Below are 20,275 nucleotides of genomic sequence, written 5' to 3' on the forward strand. Positions count from 1 at the left end.
GAAGTGAGCACCCACGCGCTGAACACAATGGGATGGTTCATTTCTGAGCAGACGTGCCTGGGGTTGTGCAGCGAGTCCCTCTGAGACCAAGGAGACTCGCTTCCAGGTTAGCGGCGTTCACGAGCTTGCAGCAATCGAGGGGCGAATGCATACTGCGGATGGACGAGACTATGCAGTTTTAGAGCGTAGATTCAGTTAAATTCTGTGTGTACCTCTGTGTGTAAGTGTAATACACACACACGCATATGTGTGTGTTTATATATATCACACGCACATATATATATACATGTATAGCGCTCTCTCTCTCAGCACATCATAGGGCTGTAAGCTCTTCCAGGCTTTTTTCCCTGGGTTATGTTTTCCCCCATCCAAGCACAAAGACCCAGCAGAGGCTTCAGCAAAGGCCCCGATTTCCATCTCCTCTCTGTATTTCCGAGTGGGCATGAATTATGAATCAGCCCTGGCTCTCGCTCTATAATTAGCAAGCACGCGATGGACTGCGCCGGTTCGTGTATGTGCATGTCTGAAGGGGGGGGGGTGGATGGAAAGAGCTGGTGAAAATAAATCTTTCCAAGATAATTCGGTATGTAAAGATACAGGGGGGAGTCATAGCCTGCTGGCTTTAAGTCCGTATATACTGATTTTGTGTTGGGGTGTACATTTGTGGGGGGGGGGGCAGGTGGTGGTTTCTGGGCTGGGTCACTCGATCTCGAAACTGTACTCGTTAATGTGTTTTTGCCCAGCATTGTAAATTGTTTCGATTACCGTATCAATCTTCCTGGAGTTTTGGAAGGGGGGGGAGGGGGAGGATCTGTTTAATACAAGGTCGCTTTCTCTCTCTCTCGGGAAATCTCCCCTCTTTCGCTGCTATTTCCAGCCTGCACCATAGACAAGCTCTTGCCTGCCCACAGCCCTCCCCTCGCCCTTAAAAATTAGGGGGGGGGGGAAGCATAAAACGCACACAGCAATTTTCCAAAAAGGGAAGGCTGGGCAGTCCCCTGCATAAATGTGTATCCTGGGTGGATATTTATTTCCTCTGTTTAGAGGAAGAGGGCAAAAGCAGGCGGGTTCTAAATAAGGGCGCTGTTACAGGGCCTGCTTGTTGCGTTGCCATAAATAGAAGAGACGCCCACGCGTCCTTCGGATGAAGCGGGGAGGCGAAGTATCCAAATCAGAGATCAAAGCCAGACGCGAGCCAATCAGGAGCCACCGCAACAATTACGGGAGGAGGGAATGGAACGCCCAGGATGTAGGCTCCCGTTTCCCCGCCTCGCCCATTGAATGTTATCCGCAAAGCTACCATCGCCCGCCTGCATCTTCCTTCCAAGTAACACCTGGGAGGAACCAACCGCTAAGGCTCCACCAATGTCATTCTGTAAGAAGTGGGAGCGGTATTGCAGGCAGTGGAAGCAGTTTAGAGCAGTGTTATTCAAGCGGTGGGTCAGGACCCACTAGGTGGGTTGTGACCAAATTTCAGGTGGGTCCCCGTTCATTTCCGTGTTTTCTTTTTAATCTATTAGACTTGGTGCCACCACCATGGCTTGTGACTGCATTGGGGAAATGTGACGGATCTGTATCCTGAACAGGCTATTCTTTATACACTTTTAACAATGATAGTCAATGGGACTTACTGGCGGGCAAGTGTGGGTAAGACTGCAGCCTAGGATTGTTAAAAATGTTCCTGCTTGATGATGTCACTTCCGGTCATGACATCACTTCCCATGGGTCTAAAAAGTGACATAGCACAGGGGTGCCTAAACCCTGGCCTGGGGGCCACTTGCGGCCCTCTGGGACTCCTAATCTGGCCCGTCCCCAGAGGGCCAGAGGTTCATTGGAGACTGGGAGATCCCCCAGTCTCCAATGAACCTCTGGCCCTCTGGGGACTTGCTGGAGCCCATGTTGGCCCAACGCAACTGCACTCAGCATAAGGGCAACTGTTTGACCTCTCACGTGACCTGTGGGACCAGAGTTCCATCCACTGCTTGCTGTTTCTTGTCTGTGATGTAGCAGTGGCAGCAAAGGCAAGGCTGGCCTTGCTTTGTGCAAGTCCTTTTATAGGCCTGGAGCTATTGCAAGACCTTCATTCATTCTTATGTTCCATCTCTAATATATTCATGTATGTAAATTTATTCAAGTTTGAAATGTAAATTAATTCCCACACACACCCCCCCCCCCAACACAGTGTCAGAGAGATGATGTGGCCCTCCTGCCAAAAAGTTTGGACACCCCTGACATAGCATATAGACATAGGGAGAGATTCCTGTGCTCCTAATTCAGTATTTTTCTACTAAACTGGAAGCATGGGAAGCAGGCCTTCTCTCACAAGAAGATGACAAGATACCCCATTCACACTTTCCTGGGAGTAAACTCCATTGGAGGAAAAAAAAGGGGGGGGACTACTATTGAGTAGATATGCACCGGATTGTATTGTTATGCTGTGATGCTACATGCAGAATAGTGGAAGGCTTCTCTCTTTTAGACTGCAATCCTATACACACTTACCTGGAGTCAGCTCCACTGAATTGAATCGGACTTGCTTCTAAGTAGCTATGTCTATGATTGTGCTGTTAGGCTACTTTCCAATGCACACATTCCTGGGAGAAATCCATACTGAACCTAGTGGGAGTTGCTCCTAAGCAATACAGTACACTTGCACTATGATAACTGTTGCTTGACCCACTTCAACCCTGGATTGGCAATATACAGGTATGCTCTATGGCAGAGGTGGCCAACTTTTCAACTGTAGAGCTCCTAGGATGAGATGACAAGCTGCACCTGGTGAAATTCCCTCTTTGTTAAAGGTCCAGGAGCCCTAAAGTTAAAAGGTTGGTCACTGCTACTCTATGGAGTCCCCATAAAAGCCTCACATTGGTGCCTACTTATACTGTTGAAATCTCATGGAAGTTAGCAGGGCCCAGTGTTCCCAACTAATTAAATAAAATATTTAAAACAATCAATATTAAAAGAAAACCAGATAGGTTTTATTTTTAATGTTGAGTGTTTTAAACCCTTTATGGTTTTATTATTGTTGCAGGCCCTGAACCTGGGAAGATGTTAATTCCTTGCCATATCTATTATTACCATGCTTAAGTACTAAATAAATAAATAAAGATGGGCATGTCCAGGGCTGGCCTTAGGAGCTGCAGGGCTCAAATGGAAAGACTTTTGTGGGCCCCCTTCTAATTTTGCAGGGTCCCTTCTACTAATTTTTTTAGCTCTTACCTTGAATGGAGCCAGACCAAGAAAAAAAAATCTGTTACTTCTGTGAGAGTAGATAGGGCTCCTGTACTTTTACTGGTTGTGCAGAATAGGCACATGAGAGGTCAACCAGAGAGGGGAGGGAGTGCATGCCCAGCCCACAGTGCTCCCTGACTCTCGCCCATCACTGCTCCTTCTGCAGCAGCCCACTCCGGAGTGAGATGGGGGGGGGAAGGAAAGGATGGTACAGGGAGCTATCAGGTCAGGCAAAGAGTGAGGTGCACATGCTGCCACCTGCATGGCACCAGCAGTGGGTGGGAACTGCTCCCAAAGTGACCCAATTTTGGGCCAGGTGGAACAGTGGCAGAGCTGCCATTAAATCAAAAGAGCAAATGCCCCAGGCGCAGAGCCTCTCGTGCCTCTAGGACCCCGTGCCTCGTGTGCCTCTCTGAGGCTCCCTATGGGGTCAGAAACCATGCTTCTGGTTTGCCAGAAGCACAGCATTGGGGAAGCTCCAGGAGTGCAAGGCTCTGTGCATTCCAGGTAAGTGGGGGGGGGCAAATTTGTGAGGGGGGCAGTGGCATCCCATGGGAGGGCACCATCGCAGACCTTTGCCCTGGGGCACGGGAGGTCTGCCACTGAAGTGGGAGCAGCAGTGGGCAGAAGGGCAGTGTGGGGCCCCAACATGCACAGGGTAAAATCTCCCCAATTGCCTAAAAGCCAACCCTGGGCTTTTCCTCTGAAAGCAGAGACATTTTATGTGCTCTTAATCAGGGGTGTAGTCAAGTGGGAATGGGGAAGAGTGGAGATTCAGGACTTCTCCTGCAGTAGTAGAGATGATTCATCAGCAGGTACTACTTACAAAATGTTTTTTAAAGTACCTTAGCCAAGAAGAAGAAGCAGGACAGTAATGCAGCAGGACATATGTCATGCATAGTTTAACACTCAGATATAAAATATATTAATCTGGGATATTTTTTAATTTGACTTACAATGTTTCTACCTTAAAACAAGTGCCACCTAATCCAAGACTTTGGGGAACAAATGAGTTACCTCTTTAAATGAAGTATGCGTTATTTCAAAGCAAGAAGAAGTGGCAGAAGAAACAGTCTAATGAAGAAATTTAAAGTGGATTTTTTTTATTATACAGGTCATAACAAGCTCCTGCATTTCAACATTTACCACCAAGCCACTGCTCTTCACCTGCTATTGGTAGGACTGCCAGCTTTTTAACTGGCCCTGCTGCCTTCAGTAGCAGGTTGATAATGTGCCAATGAACCAGGTGAAGCTTTCCTTGGCCTGGGTATGGGAAAACTCCACCTGTTAAATTTCTGTCTCCTGTTATCTGGTGTGCTCCCTGGGCCATTTGGTGGGCCTCTGTGAGATAGAGGAAGCTGGACTAGATGGGCCTATGGCCTGATCCAGTGGGGCTGTTCTTTTGTTCTTATGTAAAGACACAGAAGTACCAGCAATTGAAAAAGATGGCAGCTATGATATATATATAGCAATGATATATATATAGCAATGATATATATAGCATATATATATAGCATATATATATAGCAATGATTTAGCATATATATATATGCTAAATCAGGGGTTCTCAAACTGTGGGTCATGACCCAATTTTTGTTGGCTCATGAAACCAACAGGGCAGACTAGGCTATGAACATCAAGGGTTCAACAAGCTGCTATGGGCTGGGGGGGGGACACTGCTGCCCAATCACCATTATAGCTACCCCCTTTGGCATTTATAAACCAGGCAGCAGCTTCCAGGTCCTCTAAAAAGTTTGAGAACCACTGTGCTAAATCACCTTCCCTAGTTCTCAGCTAGAGAAGGCGTTGACTTTATTGTGTCAAAACTAGAGAAGTATTTGTTGTGATGCTGATCTCACAATATTCTGGCACCTTAAGTAAGGGTGGTGTAGTCGTTCAGGAGTTGGACTTAGACCTGGAAGATCCAGGTTCAAATCCCTGCTCAGCCATGAAGGTTTCTGCGTGATTTTGGGTCAGTCACTATCTTTCAGCCTCACCTACCTCACAAGGTTGTTTTGAGGACAAAAGGAGATGAGGAACTATGTACCTCACCCTGAGCTCCTCCAAGGTGGTTTAAAATGTGAAAGAATAAACAAAACCAGTAGAAAACTCCAAATGATATTTCCCTCTCTATCTAGGATTTGGTATATATAATCAATTAAATAAGTGGCCATTTGCTGCCATTGGGTGGGTCCAAAATCTCTGCTTGAAGTATCTGCTTCACTCTGCCCCATAGTGGGGACAACCATAACCACAAACAGATGCAATGAGTACAGCAAGGCTAATAAGAATTTATATTGGTGTGTTCCTGGCAGTTCTGTTCTTGTTCCTGCTGTCCAACCAGACTATTTCCTAGAGCTGCAACTGTCCCAGTCTCCAGATCAATGCTCCGGCTCCTAGCTTTGGGCGAAAAGGTACTGGAGGAGCCCAACCAAGGCTCAAACCAAGATTACTGTAATAGAAAATACCCCTGAAACCCAAACAAAGCCCACAAAAGAAGTTTTCCTTTGCAAAGATTCTAAAGTAAACTTTCCTGTAGTTGAATCTCTCAGTGGCTTGCCATTTCCAGATCAGTTCCTTTGGCAGTCGTTTTTTGTCTCAGTTCAATGTGTGAGCAACATTCAAGCTGCAGCCCAGCATCCCCTAGAGACTCCCCGAGAGCTGTCTCGTTCCCTCTGAAATCTGGATGAACTCATATTTAATGACACAATGCTTTCTTGCTGAATAATCTTTGGCAACCTTCTCCACCTTTTAACAAGCTAACTGAGCAGTGCAGAGGAAGGAAGGACAAAACTTCCTATTTAGACTTTTCTCCTCAAATTGGATCACCCACAGAAAGATGGACAATTGAGCGAGAGTTCATTTAAAAAACAACATGGATGACTTTCTTATCCGTTTTTCTTAACATCTCTTGCTGTGCAATAAATAATTAAATGAAATACATGATGCATTGTGGGAGAGGGGGTGAATACAAGATCATAATAATAAACCTTTCATGGGGAATGTGCTATTCAGCTATACAATGGGTGGAAACCAAATTCTAGTCTATTTAGTACTGTATTTACACCAGGAAAGGTTCCTAGTCCTTAAGAATCGACATAGGACTGATTCTAAATGAGAGTTGAAATCAAACTAAACCAGTAGTTCCCAAACATTTTTGATGGACAGCTCCCTTGACCTACTGGGCCATTAGCCACAGCTCCCCATTAGGGCTACAATCCTACATGGTATAGGGCAGTGGGTTTTTTCCGCAAGGATTCTGTGGCTCCCCTGGCTGGTTTCTGTGGCTCCCCAGGAAGCTACAGCTCACAGTTTGGGAACCACTGTTCTATCCAGTCTGAAAGTATTAGGCATATTACATTTCATATGATGCAGACTTAAAAGCCATGCCTGAAATGTAGCAAATCATAGCTACTGTAGTGGTGTGAATGGTCTAGCAAGCTCTTAGTTCACAAAACCTCATCAAATGACAATTCCCAGGATTCTTTTAGAATATAAAATAGAGGAAGGTTTTTTGTAGTCTTGACTCTTGTAGGGCAGCTCTAAGCTCAGTGATTAATGACTGTGAAATGTTGCTCTAGCTCTATAATATTTTGTCAGATTATGGTACCTGTCTCTGTCCAAAAAATCAACTTGGCCACAAAATCAACTTTCATCTCTGTCCATAATAACTGAACTGTGGAGCACTCAGCTGATTGGGTTCGCATCACTAGGGTTCGCATCACCTGGTGCGGGATGCCAGCACATCACCCCCTATGCAGTGGGCAGGGTAACACCCCAGGTGGTGGGCATAGTGATGTACCATCACTCCACCCCCACTGGTTTTTTGTCTGTACCTTTTGCTAGAACAAAGATAGAAAACATTCTGCATGAAATTACGGATTGATTGAAATAGACATGAGGGTATTATTTCTCCGAACTGTGATTTTGGTCACTAGTGGTGTCAAACCCCCCCCCCCAGGTGTCAACTTGCTAACACCTTATTGCATCAGTTCTCAAACTTTTAGCACTGGGATCCACTTTTTAGAATGACAATTTGTCCAAGACCCACCAGAAGTGATGTCATCAGGCAAATTAAAATAAATAAGTATAAATACGTAATTAAAGTAAAACAAATAATTAAATAAGCAGAAGCCAGCCCTGTTCCACCAAGTGAATTTCCTCTATAGCCTGCCTGCTATAACACCCCCCCCTCCAAAATCAGTAAGGTTTTCAGCCCTACCCAGTGCCCAGTTCAATTTAAGAACTTCTGTTTAAAGCAGATCACTGTCAGGATCCACCTGGCTTTGCAAGTCTCAAAAAAGTTCACCTTATCAGCTGAAACCTCTCTTTTGATCCTTTTTAGTGGGGGGCTGCCTTCTGGAGCATTTGTTGAGCTCCAGTTCCATCAGATCAGGAACCATTCTGGTAGCTTCACATTCCCCTTTGCCTGACCTGACCACCAGCCAAGGCACATTTGCTTACTCATGAGTAAACACAACTGTGAGGCTGAGTTTCACTTTCCATAGGGCTGAATACATTTGTCTGTTTTTGAGGGCGGGACTTCCTTTGCAGGTGTTTTTTGGGGCTGTAACAATTGAATCAGGACCATTCTGGTGTCGTTGGATTCTTCTCAGCCTCCCCTTTCCAAAGGACTAAGGCAGGTTTGCCTCCTCATGAGTAAACATGCTATACAGCTCCGTTTCACTTTCTATAGGGCTCCATGCATTTTTTGTTCTCCACTTTTTTGGCCATAACTTTTGATAGAAAGGAGATATTTCACTCTGGTTTTTTGCGCTGCATTCTTCTCGACATTCCACATCCAACAGTATATAACATGATGGTATTACTCCTAACCACTGCAATTTTAGCGTCTCACCCCCAGTGCGCGTCACCCCCCGTGCGCGTCACTCGCTGCGGCCCGCATCACCCTAGCAACGCCACTGCCTGGGCTTCCCAATCCACTTGTGCAGCTTACAGGGAAGGCTGTCCCCAATATAGTCAGAGTAGCACATGAATGAGCCTGAGGACATGGAAAGTCCTTATGCCAGAATCCATATGACTAGCAACCTGTATACTGAAGACCCAACCATACTAATAGCCCAATCTTATCTGTTCAGAAGTAAGTCTCATTGACTTCAATCAGACTCACAGAAAAGTGTGCATAGGCCATGTTTGCGCCGATTCAAGAGCTGGTAGCACTGACACAGCAACTGGCCTACTGGTGTCAGATCCAGTCCCTTCGCCAACTGGCACAGGTAAGCGTGTGCCAGGCAGTGCAGGGGTGGGGTGGCGCAAGGATGCTTTGGAAACAGGTAGAGGGCATTTCTGATTGAGGGGAGGGTGGAATTGTGGGAGGATTGACCTTGTGAAGGGGGTGGGATCGGTGGCGGCAGCACACACCATATCCTAACCCCCATTTTTGAACCTCAGAACCCACATGGGGTTCCGAAATATGTGCCAGCTAAATAGTTGGCACAGATCTGAGTAGCCCCATAGGACGGGCTGGGCCTCAGAAAGGGGTAAGTAGAATATTACCCCAAGATGACCTCCAGCCCATTCCAACCCTGTGTTGGATACAGTGCAGACCATGCAGCCTGGCTGTACTGGCACAGGGTTAAGATCGTGCTGTTAGTGGCCTCCACATGGATATTCTACCGTCATGCCCCTTTTAAATACACCTAAACCACTATCTAGTCACCATGTTAGCTGCCTGTTCTAGGTATTTTCCTATTTACAGGACACTAGATTGTATTTTTGTGTCGTTCTTTTTCCTGTGAATTGTATGCTGAAAAATGGCTTTCCATGTGTGCAAACAGTAATTAGCATCAGGAAACCCAGAGCATGTTCACCAAATGAAACATCATTGGCGTCAGCAGCTGGGGCACTGTTTGACAGCCAGAGGGGGCTGCATTTGATTGTGCCACAAGCAACACTTATAGATGAGTGGCAGCTACACAAGACCTTTAGAGAGCTTTCTGGGCAAGTGGCCCTGCTCCGTGGAGGTGGTCACATGGCCTTGACTTTGCTTTATACCTTAAGTGTATCAGGAAATACATCACTGATGACAGACTGTGATCTATCAGTGGAACTGTGCAAGAACCCCACAGACAAATACAACAAAATAATTCCACATAAGCTCTGGGATTCATGTATGACTGGGTCACTTTTGGAGACAGCTTGCGCAATGTTTCCTGTTGTGGTCAATTATCTCCGGACACTCTTATGTGTGACAGTTTGCATCCTCCATGAAAATGTAACCTGTTTTGCCATGCCACTCCTGATAACAGTGATTTTGGTTCAACTGGCTAAGAAGATTTTCTGGCAGGATGGACTGAAAAAGAAGCCTCACAATTATCTAGAAAGGTATGAGGGACACACTGACAACTGCATGAATACACCTGCAGATGTGAATACATAAAACTAGGGCTATTTCGAAATGCATTGTTCTATTGTTGTTTTAAGCATCTCTCCTGTGTGTATAAAAATATCACTGAAAAAGTCAACCAAGTCATTGTTAGAGACACAATCAGGACAAAATAAAGCACTCTAATAATCTATTGAGAGAGTTAAAACCCATTTATTTTCAAATGTGTACATTGCTGTTTGTACCAAAAACACTATTCCAGGCAATTTACAATATCATCATATAGTTTTGATGCTACTGCATAGGCCTAGAAAAATTGCAGGTGCCAAGATGCTGGTAAATCCTAATTTGTGTGTGTGTTCTTACAATGCTGCTGCAAGGCAGGTCAAGATTATCCCCATTTTGCAGGTGCAAACTGACTAAAAGTAGCTCACCTAAAGCCCCTCCCACTCCAGAAATAATCCTTGAATGCACATGCTCCTTACCTTAATGGTCAGGTCTTGACCTTTCCTGTATTTCAAGATAATTTTAAAAGTGGGAGCAATATGTATCAATACTTCTGAGGAGGGGCACACATTTGATTTGGAAAGACTCACATTCTGAACCAAATCACCCTACTTCAGAAAGAACCCTAAACTTAAAAAAAAAAAAAAAGAAGAAGAAGAGTCTATCCAAACGGACTTGCCATGACTGGCTGCTTCATTTGGCTTTGTCCCCTTTTTCTCTTTGGCTCTGACAGCCTGGAGCCTTTCCTTCCATACATGGAAGGTGGCTCCCAGGGAGGAGGTCAGATGAGGGACAATATGATTGACAGCTCTGTGATGTCAGTGAGGCACACATAACTTTTGCTAGGGTCAGTGCTTTAGTTCCTATGAGGTTGGTGCAAATTGGGCAGAAAACAAAATAATGATAAATGCCAACCTCTAAAATATATATATGAACCCCGGCACTGATTTTTCTGACATTTACCAGAGATCTTATCTAGGGCTGTGTTTATATTACCTGTGAGTCTCAGGCTAATTTGCACACATAACATGTGGAAGGACAGGTTAAAAAAACCTTTTAAAATCAAACTACAATTACCCATACAACTAAAGCCCCAGCATCTATTTGAATGAGATGTTTCTGGCTTTTTCCTTTATAGAAGGCTTCTGAATTTTGCCCCTTGATATCAAGAAACAAACGAGCCAATGAAATGAATCAGGCTACCAAATGAAGCAACAAGGTGAGATCCCAAATAAAATATTTTTGCACACCCCTCACCTATAGCATCCTCAGCAAAAAGAGCTCTGGGGTCTTTGGATATTGGAATTTGACTGGGACAGAGTTTATCCTAGTTTTACCACTAGCAAAGTCTATGAAAATCAAAGACTATTTCATGCCCAGCAGCACCTGGCAATGAAAGTTCTTGAAAACCTTAAGACAGTTTCCTCTATATTGGTTTTCCCTCTCTGGCTCTAATGTTTTTTCCATACAGGATATTCACAGCAATGTTCGAATCTGTGGTGAAAGCCAGCACAAATGAAGGTTGATGTTCTCCAAATATAATGTGACACCAGCGTCTTACCACTTTCATGACAAACCGCAGTTCCTAGTACCAGCTCCCGACATCATCATTATCTGGGCACTATCATCTGTTAGACCCGTGTACATGATAAATTGATACAGGTAGCATTTCAGAGTCCAAATGCTCTTCCGAAAACAGGGAGGGGAAGAAGACTGTTTCCATAAAGAGAATGGCAGGAAGAAATGGACCACCACTCCTGCTCAGTCTAAAAATAAGACAGTGGAGGAGTGTGAAATAACTGCAAAGAAGAGAAGGAGCATGCATGCCAGACAGTAAACCTGTTTGAACTATGTTTGTAGGCGGTTGGTTTATTAAATCAATGCATACTCTTTAGCTGCCCGGCCCTTTAACAAAGAAAGCAGAGGCTGTACCATTCAGAGACCTTGGAGTTTACCTTCTGCTGATAATGGCTTCTGTGCAGCTGCCTTAACATAACCAAGGCTGGATTGGTTTAACAACTTCACAGAAGCACAAAAAGTCACTGAGATTTTGGATGCAGAATTCACCATCCTACAATTTCTTCCAAACCTATTTTGCCTTCTTCTGATCTCTGCTTTCCCCACCCCCATGAAATGGTGGAGCTGAATTTTTTCTTAAAATCATTAAGATATTCCTAGATCAGCCTGAAAGCTGAAATTTGGTATTGAATGTAGTTTTGACTGCAGATGACTAACATAGGTTGAAAAACAGTTGTTTTTTTAAAGGGCTTCTGCCTCATGACTGGGTCATTACTCTTTCATCAAGCCTGACTACTTGTGCCATGCACTGTAGGGTTGGGGAAGTCCCCCACCCCTTGTATTGAATCAGCCTTGGGCTAGGGTAGAAAAGGTTTGCTGCTAAGACCATAAATCTGAAAATAGGACAAGCACAACATATAACACATTGAAGGGTGCAGAAAATAGAAGTTCCTTCTTGTGCTGTTGTTACTAGTCAAGGGATTACGGGTGCATTGTGCAGAGGACAATAAGAGGCAGTTAGGACACACTTGTCTGATTGCACAGAAAGGGTTTTTTTTTAATCATCACTCCACCTGCATGCCTGGTGCTTCACTCAGAATGAGACAATGGTTCCCGGTCTTGCTGGGGCACACCATTTAAGGGAGTCACAAACAAGACAACAGAGGAAGTGGAAGAAAGGGAAGGCAAAGGAATACAAGGAAAGACTATGTTATTTGATGCACATGTATTTGGTAGTGGTGTAGCTAAGGGAGGGTTAGGGGGTACATTGCCCTGGGTAGCACATCTTTAGAGGCCTCCAAAATGCACTTCCAGTTTTCACTGAGCCACCCCTCCTTCGTGGTGTATGGGTGTACAATGTATGGGAGTGTTAAAATTGGGAGGGATGTGTTATGGGGGTATGAGGGTGTTAAATATGTTTGCCCCAGGGTGCCAGATGCCTTAGCTATGCCAGTGGTACTTGAGTCTAGGTCTATTGTTCCTTGCAAGATCATTGCAGTGGTCCTTGGTAGCTTGTCCAGCCCTCATCCCCCCATTGCTGTCAGAAATGGCTGCAGGACACAGATCCTGGAAAGGAGGAGCCAAATGGCAATTTGTCCTTGTGGGGCCAATGAAAGGGGCCGGTGTCACTTTATCTGTTTGTAGCAGCTAAGTGGAAGGTTCTTAGCTTCTGCTGTGAGGGGGGACTAGGCATCAAGTAGCCATTGGTGCCTAAAAAAATTGGGTCTGGTTACTAAAGGAGGCAAGCAGCCACTTTCTCCTGCCACGCCTGCCACTGTTTGAAAGACCTGAATGTGGATTTTTCACACTCCCTTAGTCCCTCCTGCATTCCTTTCCCAGCTCACTCCGCTCCCTCAGTCCCATCATCTTAGCTAACGATTGCAGTCGGAGCTGGAGGCAGCTCAGAGAGTCACTTGTGTTCAGCAGGCTCATTTATGTAACTTAGTCAGGAGACAAAGCTCTGGCATTTAGCTTCCCCCCCTCCCCTGTATGAATAACAGGCTCTTCATCTATTCTAGTGTTAACAACAAGCCAGTGTTCAGGGTCATTAAGCAGCCACTTCTAAAGAGGTTTCTCTTAAGGGGGAAATTTACAGCCTGCATTGCCAAAGTTCAATGATGCAGTAGATCCCGACTAAGGCAGCACGACTCAGCGGCCTAATCATTAGCTGAAGTGAAGAACTAGGATTTAGCAGACCTTATAGCCTTACCCTACACATGTTTATTCAGGAGAAAGTCCCACTCTATTTAGCAAGAATAATTCCAAGTAAGCATGCCTAAGAGTGCACCCTCTGTTCAAATGAATCCAATCTATCAGGAGAACCAGGTATCCATCAGCAGTTTTTATTTTTCGGTTACTGGTCATACTTGAAAAGGATCCAGAGTTTGGTAAGAAAACTCGCACTGTTAATATGGAGACAGGTCAAGCATTCCTGCAGGATGAGTTGGATAGTGTCATCCACTGAAACATAAAAAACTGAATGAAATAAGCAATCTGAGGTGTAAGGTCACGCATTTGGGGGCATTATCTTGATGGAATCCTGATAACAACCCTGAAATATCCACAAGTAATTATCTCTTTATTGCAGATCTGACCAGGTCAGCCTGATATGCAGTCTAGTCTCTCAACCACTATTCCACTCCCGCTATCATGACCACATTCCTTCATGTTGAACGACCCAACAACATCTGAGATGCAGGAGAAATAGCATAAATAGCACCATCATGGGTGTAGCACTGCCTGGGAGTGTTGTGTATGGGAGGTTACTTGCTCTGCCAGTGTTGTACTCGTAACCCTGCTATCCAGCCAGCATACAAGAAACTCTTGTGGCATCAAACAGGTCACATTGTTAAGCATGAGGACCTACAAGTTCATTAGTCTTCAACAAACACACTGAGAGAGACCTCACCTACATAGACTTCAAAGGGGAAAAGGAAGCTAAACTCTAACAAACCTACCTACACAACAACAGGTGTGTGTGGTCATATGTGTTTAAAGCTTTTCCTAGGGCTTCAAGGATTGAACAATATGGGACTGGTTGTTGAGGAGATACATCCAGTAAAATTCCCACTGGGATCTATCCAACCATGGAGTTTACTCAAGTTCATGGTCTGAATGATCACCATTTCTGAGTTCTGGGGAATCATTTTTCTGTCTAAAAATACCTGGTTGTGCAGGGAAGGCTTTCCCTTGCGTTGTTTGGTTCGACTCACCACTTGTGCTTCTCATTAGAATTATTTGCTGCTACACATTGCAACTGCACCTAGTGCACACCCAATCATCTCTCCCCCCCCCCCCAATTATGACATGTGAAATTTAATTGCATACCAAGGTATGGGAGGTATCAAAAAAATCTGATCATTACTGATTTATAGGAAACAAATTTTGTTACACTACATTAAACACAAAGTTTTTCATTCCCATTTAAGAATAAACTACTGCTAGAACAACTGTATTAATCTTAATTAATCTGGACCATGTTCCATTAATTTCGTACATAAACTGGGCTGCACACTGGGCAGTGGGCTGCGGAATGCAGAAAACTGGCAGGAGCTGTCCTGCACCCCATAACTGTTTGCCACCTTCACTGGCCCATCACTCACCTGGTTGCTCATCCTAGTTGCTCATCCTGCCAGCATGATCCATTTCCTGCTTGCTCTGCTTTCCACAAGGACACGAAAGCAAGCTAGAAGAAGACTGAAGCAGTGATACTCTGCCTTCGTCTCTAGCACTGTTGCCACTGTGATCCACATCCCATTCATTCTCCTTCTCGCAAGAGAGAAGAAGATTATAGTGGTGACAGCAGGGCTGGAGGAGGAGGAGGAGGAGGTAGTGTACCACCATGACAATCCTCTTCTTGTTTGCTTTCCTTCCTACATGTGAGTAATCCTGGATAGGGAGTGTGATGCCAACAGTGAGGGCCTGCCTTATCCGCCAAACCCTGCCCTGTGATCCTCTTCCCAGATCTCTTCCTCTGTACAGGCTGGGTGGAGAAAATGGAAGACAACAGAAGAGGAGGCAGGCCCAGTCTGTTTCAGAGGCAGGTCCAGTCTGTTTGGGAGAAAAGAACCAGAGAGAGGCAGGAACCCTGCATCGATAGAGTTGCTGTATGTGGAGGTGGTAAGAAAGAGGAGAGTGTGTGTTAGGGCATGCACATACAGGAAAAGAATAATGAGATAAAATGAAAGGAACCGTGACACTGAATCAGTGGATTGAGTCTGTGTACTTCTAGTACATCTAGTAGAAATACGTCATCATTTGATTGCCCATGGTGCATCAAGAAAGGTTTCTGTCCATCCAATTTGTACACAAACATTTACTATGCAATAAAGTGAAGATCTGCCTTCTCATCTACATTTGGTGCCTCTTTCACCTGACCTCCATAAGTACTGGATTCATGAGTACCACACATTACTTTGTAGGCTTCTAGATATTTAACTCCCTCTTCAGAGCTCATGAAGACCAAATCATCCAGGAATTGTTTTGGAGATGAGCCCTTTTCAGACCAAAATTAGTCCTTTCATTTGCAACAGAATGAATAAGGCCAAATGTTTCATAAGCATTGCCAAACATTTTCTTTATAAAACATACTGAAGGTCTGAGTTCTTGTACCTGAACTTTTGACTTTTCTTCTTCCATTGAGATCTTTTTGTACTTTTCTGTTACAAAATGATGAGGAGCAGAATAGAAAAGGTAGTTGGAACTATGCTAAGTAGTTCATATACTGCTACTAGTGGCCAGCTGGGATGCATCCATAGCTGTCTGACAAGGTGGTCCATGACATCAGGGTTCCCCTTCAGGGAGAGCTAATGGTGAGGTTTCATGGTCAATGACCTGAAGGAAAGGAATAAAGGAGGGATTGTCTTCTCAATCCTCCCTCTCTTGTGTGTTCAAACATTTGATACATATTTTTCCTCTCTGTAATACACAGAGTAAGTCTTGGACAAGTTTCATCTGACCAACTGTTTTTCAGTTTTAGCCTAGTTCTGCAAGTTGTACAGATAATGGAATTTATATCAGTGAAAACACACTTTGAAAACAAATATCTTTTTACTGTTCATGACAGCTTGTATACAAATCAAACGCCAACTTGGCTGATATGGGGCCAATAAAAAGGTCAGATTCTTTAAATATAAAATCAGAGATTGCATCTGAAAGCGCTCTCAGAAAGATAATGTAAAAAGGAAATCAGTCTGTTACCTGGATGGTTCAATAATTCATAGCAGTTTTAAATTGGCCAAGTCCTTCCCAAGAGATGGTGCATTTATTTTAAAATGCATTGGTACCGAGATGGCATGCAGCCCTTTGTCACTCCCATGCCATTCCTCCTTTGGGTCCCTTGCCTACCCTTCTCCCCCCATCTCTTGAGCTGCCCACTGAAAGTAAAAGAGGAGAAGGAGCAAGAGAGCCCAAAGCACATGTAAAGGGGATCTCAATTCTTGCACCATTTCTGAACTGCTCCATAAATATGTTCATGTGCATATCTAGTGCACACAAGCTGACCACTCCTTCTTGACTACTCCCATGTAGAAACATGGAAGTGCCAACCTGCACTGAACTCTGTGTTGTGGAGATGTTCAGAGCATGAACTATGTTCCCCACTTAGAACTTCATCCACCAAACATACTGCGTAACTTTAGATAAGCTTCAACGATGCCTCTTTCACATGGAATAGTAATAAATGCTACCTTTGTGGAGTTGTGGTGGAGTTGGGAGTGTCAGCATGGTCATCTCCATTTGCTGCTGCTCCTCCAGCTAGGACTGGCCCTCTACCCCTCACAGAGGCTAGAACAACAAACCAGATGTGGAACAAGCTTGAATCAAACCTTGGAGCACACCACAGGAAAGGCCCTTTAACACACACTTGGTGAATGAACAGACCCCCATGATCAGGCTCTCCCCCTGCATGCTCAGCACTCATCATTGCCATTCCCAGCTTACCTTGCCAAGGTAAGGACTTGGCTACCAAGTCCAGTAGCCAAAGAGTGGAAGAAGAAGGAAAAACATGAGAAAGACTCATGTGAACCCTTCCCCCAGACAATCAAGGCAGTGACTGTGACATGCTCCTCTGGATGTGTCACACCACTCCACGATGATGAAGTTGGGTGTTGGGGTAGGCTGGGAGGGCCCTCAGGAGTACTTGGATCCTGGCTTGCATCCTCAGCCAGTGCCTAAACTGTCCAACCTCTGGCAACAGCCCTTCCACAAATTGCCCTGAGGGCAGGATGAGGAAGAGAAGCCATCAAGGTCAGAGAAAAACTCACCTTTTTTCTGTTTTGATTATTTGCCATTTTTAACAACTTACAAAAGCCACTCTCTTGTGGGCTGAATCTGTGTTCAGTAAATGAGCGAATAAATGTGATGGATAAGTTATACCTTCCAGAGTGCTGCATCCTATAGCACTGTTTCTTCATCCTGGATGTAATTTTTACAGAAAAAGAAAATAAATAGTTAAAATTCATAAAACTGTTTAAGTGTTCAGTATGGAAAAGTACAGGTGTCTGCATTATGCTTCCAGCCAATGAGAGCTGCATATTCTGGTTAGAATTTTTTGGCTAGAATATTCTGCACCAATAACAGCAGTGTATTTTTGGCTAGCTGGGGCCAATTGCTTGCTACCAAGAAACACCTTTGGGAGAGGAATTCATAGGTAGTGAAATCTACTTTTGATCCTTTCTTCTTCATTATCTTCTTCAACATCAACAGAGTTATTTATTATTATTATTATTAACAACTTTATTTATACCCCGCCTTACTCCCCAAAGTGGCCGTTCTACAATTCCCATCTTCGCTCATCTTCCTGAGGAACTGCCCTCCCCCACCTTCCACCACTGCCTTGCAGGAAATATGATAGCAGCAGTGGTCAGTCATACAGCAAGTTCAGACATAATGCACTTTGAGTACAGTACTGTTAACACAAATACATTAGAACATTAGAAGTGTTCTAATTACCTCCTACAGAACTGTTTCACATAGCACTCTTTTCCAGGAACAATCCACGGGGTTAAAAGAGGTATGACTTCCATAAATAGCAACACTGCAGTCATTTGCTCATGTATCTGAAAGCAAGGTCCACAGATACCAGCAGGGTTTACATTAGAGTAAGCATGCACAAGACTAGGCAGCAAGTGTTATTGCACCACTGTTGGAAGACAATGTGCAGGGATCAGAGTCTGCAAAGGTTGCCTTTCAAGGGGCAGCGTGGGAAACAGCCCTGGAAGCTGCCTCATGAATGTTGCAACACGGATATAATAGTCCTCCTGGAGAGAAACAATCCAATCTGCCCCACTATACGCTGTCCACTGAGACAGATGCTGTGCTCTGCTGAAACAAAAGATCAGAGACCCATTTCTGCTCACTTCTTTGCTAGTTAGAGTAATCATTATTTTGTTAAGTGCTTTGGGATCTACCAAGGGCACGAAAAAGTAATGGGTAAAGCCAACTTCTTTTGTGAAGGACGGCAGGTTGAGCATGAGTCTGGGAAGCATGTGACCTGCTCTCTCCAAGGCACTAGGAGCTGGCAAAAGGCAGGAGAGGTGAGCTGTTTGGCCTGCTGAGCATGCTGTTATGCAACCAAGGCGCTCTCGCATGGGTTAGTGAGCTCAAGCACTCAGCAGTGATACAGACCCAGGTTGCCTCCTAATGCAGGAGTTATCAAACCAGATACAGATAAAAGGGTGAGTTACAAGCGGTTACATTTTCCCTTTGGGTCCCCAATATTCCAAGTCCAAAGGCAGGGCGGATTTCTTCTTTTTAAACAAACCTTATCTCATTAGTAGTGCCATACATTTAGTTGATGAGCCTTGCTTTGGTGTTCTTAAAGCATAATACTATGCATGTTTACCCCACTATGTTCAATGGGGCTTACTCTCAAGTAAATGTGCATAACCTGGATTACATTTGCAGCCTTAAGGACCCTGCTGGACTTGCATATTTTAAAATAATGAAGTCCATAAGTATGCAAAAATGACGCACTGCCCTCCTGCACTGGGTGACGCAAACCGTAAACACCACAGAGGAGGAGCCAGAATGTCAGCCAGCTGTGTGCGGTAGGCAGGCATCCCATGATAGGACCACTGGGTCCCTGATATACTAGTATTAGAGATCAGTCCAAAACTCACCAGGGTCACAGCACCCCTAAGCTTCCCAGCTCAGCCATCTTGGATCATGGATTCCAAGATGGCAGCACCCAAATCTTGCAAGATCTCATATGATTCAAGATGGTGGCACCCAATCTCATGTGATCTTGCATGAACCAAGATGGAAGCACCCAGAAGAGTTGGTAGGAGGGGCTACCGACATCCTGCAGCACCTCTGTGAGTGCACTGTGGCACCCCAGGGCATGGCAATGCACACTTTGAGAACCTCAGGGTTAATGGATGGGGCGGTTCTATAGGTATACTTGGAAACCTGACAAACTGGATGCCTGCACAGCCTAATTTTTGACTGGAACCCTTCATTTTAAGAGTTTTTAGGGAAAGCAAAGTATAACTCTTTGAAGTCAGATAGCCTCAGTCTACCCTTCCTGCAGTCCTCTTGCTTTTATACAGCAGGGGAGACTAGAATGTTTCTTGCACTTTTGTGCAAGAACCTCACCTCAGAGAAGTGCCGCTGTCTCTCCATTCTCTCATCCTGTCAGCAGCAAAGAAGAAAAAGAAGATACAGCAGTGACTATTCCACAGTAGGAGAATGAGGTTGAATCTCTGTATGTGGCACATGGAAAAGCTCTTTAGCAAAATCAGCTTATATGTATGTCCATTTTTAAAAAGAAATGGGGCCAAACATTTCTGACAGAGGTCTACAGTCTGTGAGAAGGGAAGCCCTATTGTGTCAAAAACCTGGCCAACAGAGAGGAACACAACCAGAGGTTGGCAGCAAGGTCAGGTGGATGTGCTCCGCACCTCAAATTAGTTTTATTAGAGAGGCAAACTCCATGGTTACACAGGCAACAGGAGAAATTGGTGTCTACAGAGACAGCACCAGTGAAAACAAGCTAGAAAAACTGGGGAGAATGTCCAAGCAGATCAAGACCAAAAATATGCTTTGTAGACTCCAGAGGAATCTCCAGAATCTGGGCTAAACTCAGACACCATACAGGCAATTCAGGTAACTAATCAGAAATTCAGAATGGAAGTCAATCAGGAAACTGATGCTTCTGCAATACTACGGCAA

The 20,275-nt window shown here is 44.6% G+C and overlaps 1 pseudogene; it reads right to left on the minus strand.

Moving 5' to 3' along the window:
- Positions 1–14,719: 14,719 nt before the first annotated feature.
- On the minus strand, positions 14,720–15,855 carry LOC136648349 (ubiquitin carboxyl-terminal hydrolase isozyme L3 pseudogene; annotated as a pseudogene).
- Between the last annotated feature and the right edge of the window lie 4,420 nt (positions 15,856–20,275).

The sequence above is a fragment of the Tiliqua scincoides genome, chromosome 4 (genome assembly GCF_035046505.1).
Source record: "Tiliqua scincoides isolate rTilSci1 chromosome 4, rTilSci1.hap2, whole genome shotgun sequence".
NCBI classification, from domain to species: Eukaryota; Metazoa; Chordata; class Lepidosauria; order Squamata; family Scincidae; genus Tiliqua; species Tiliqua scincoides.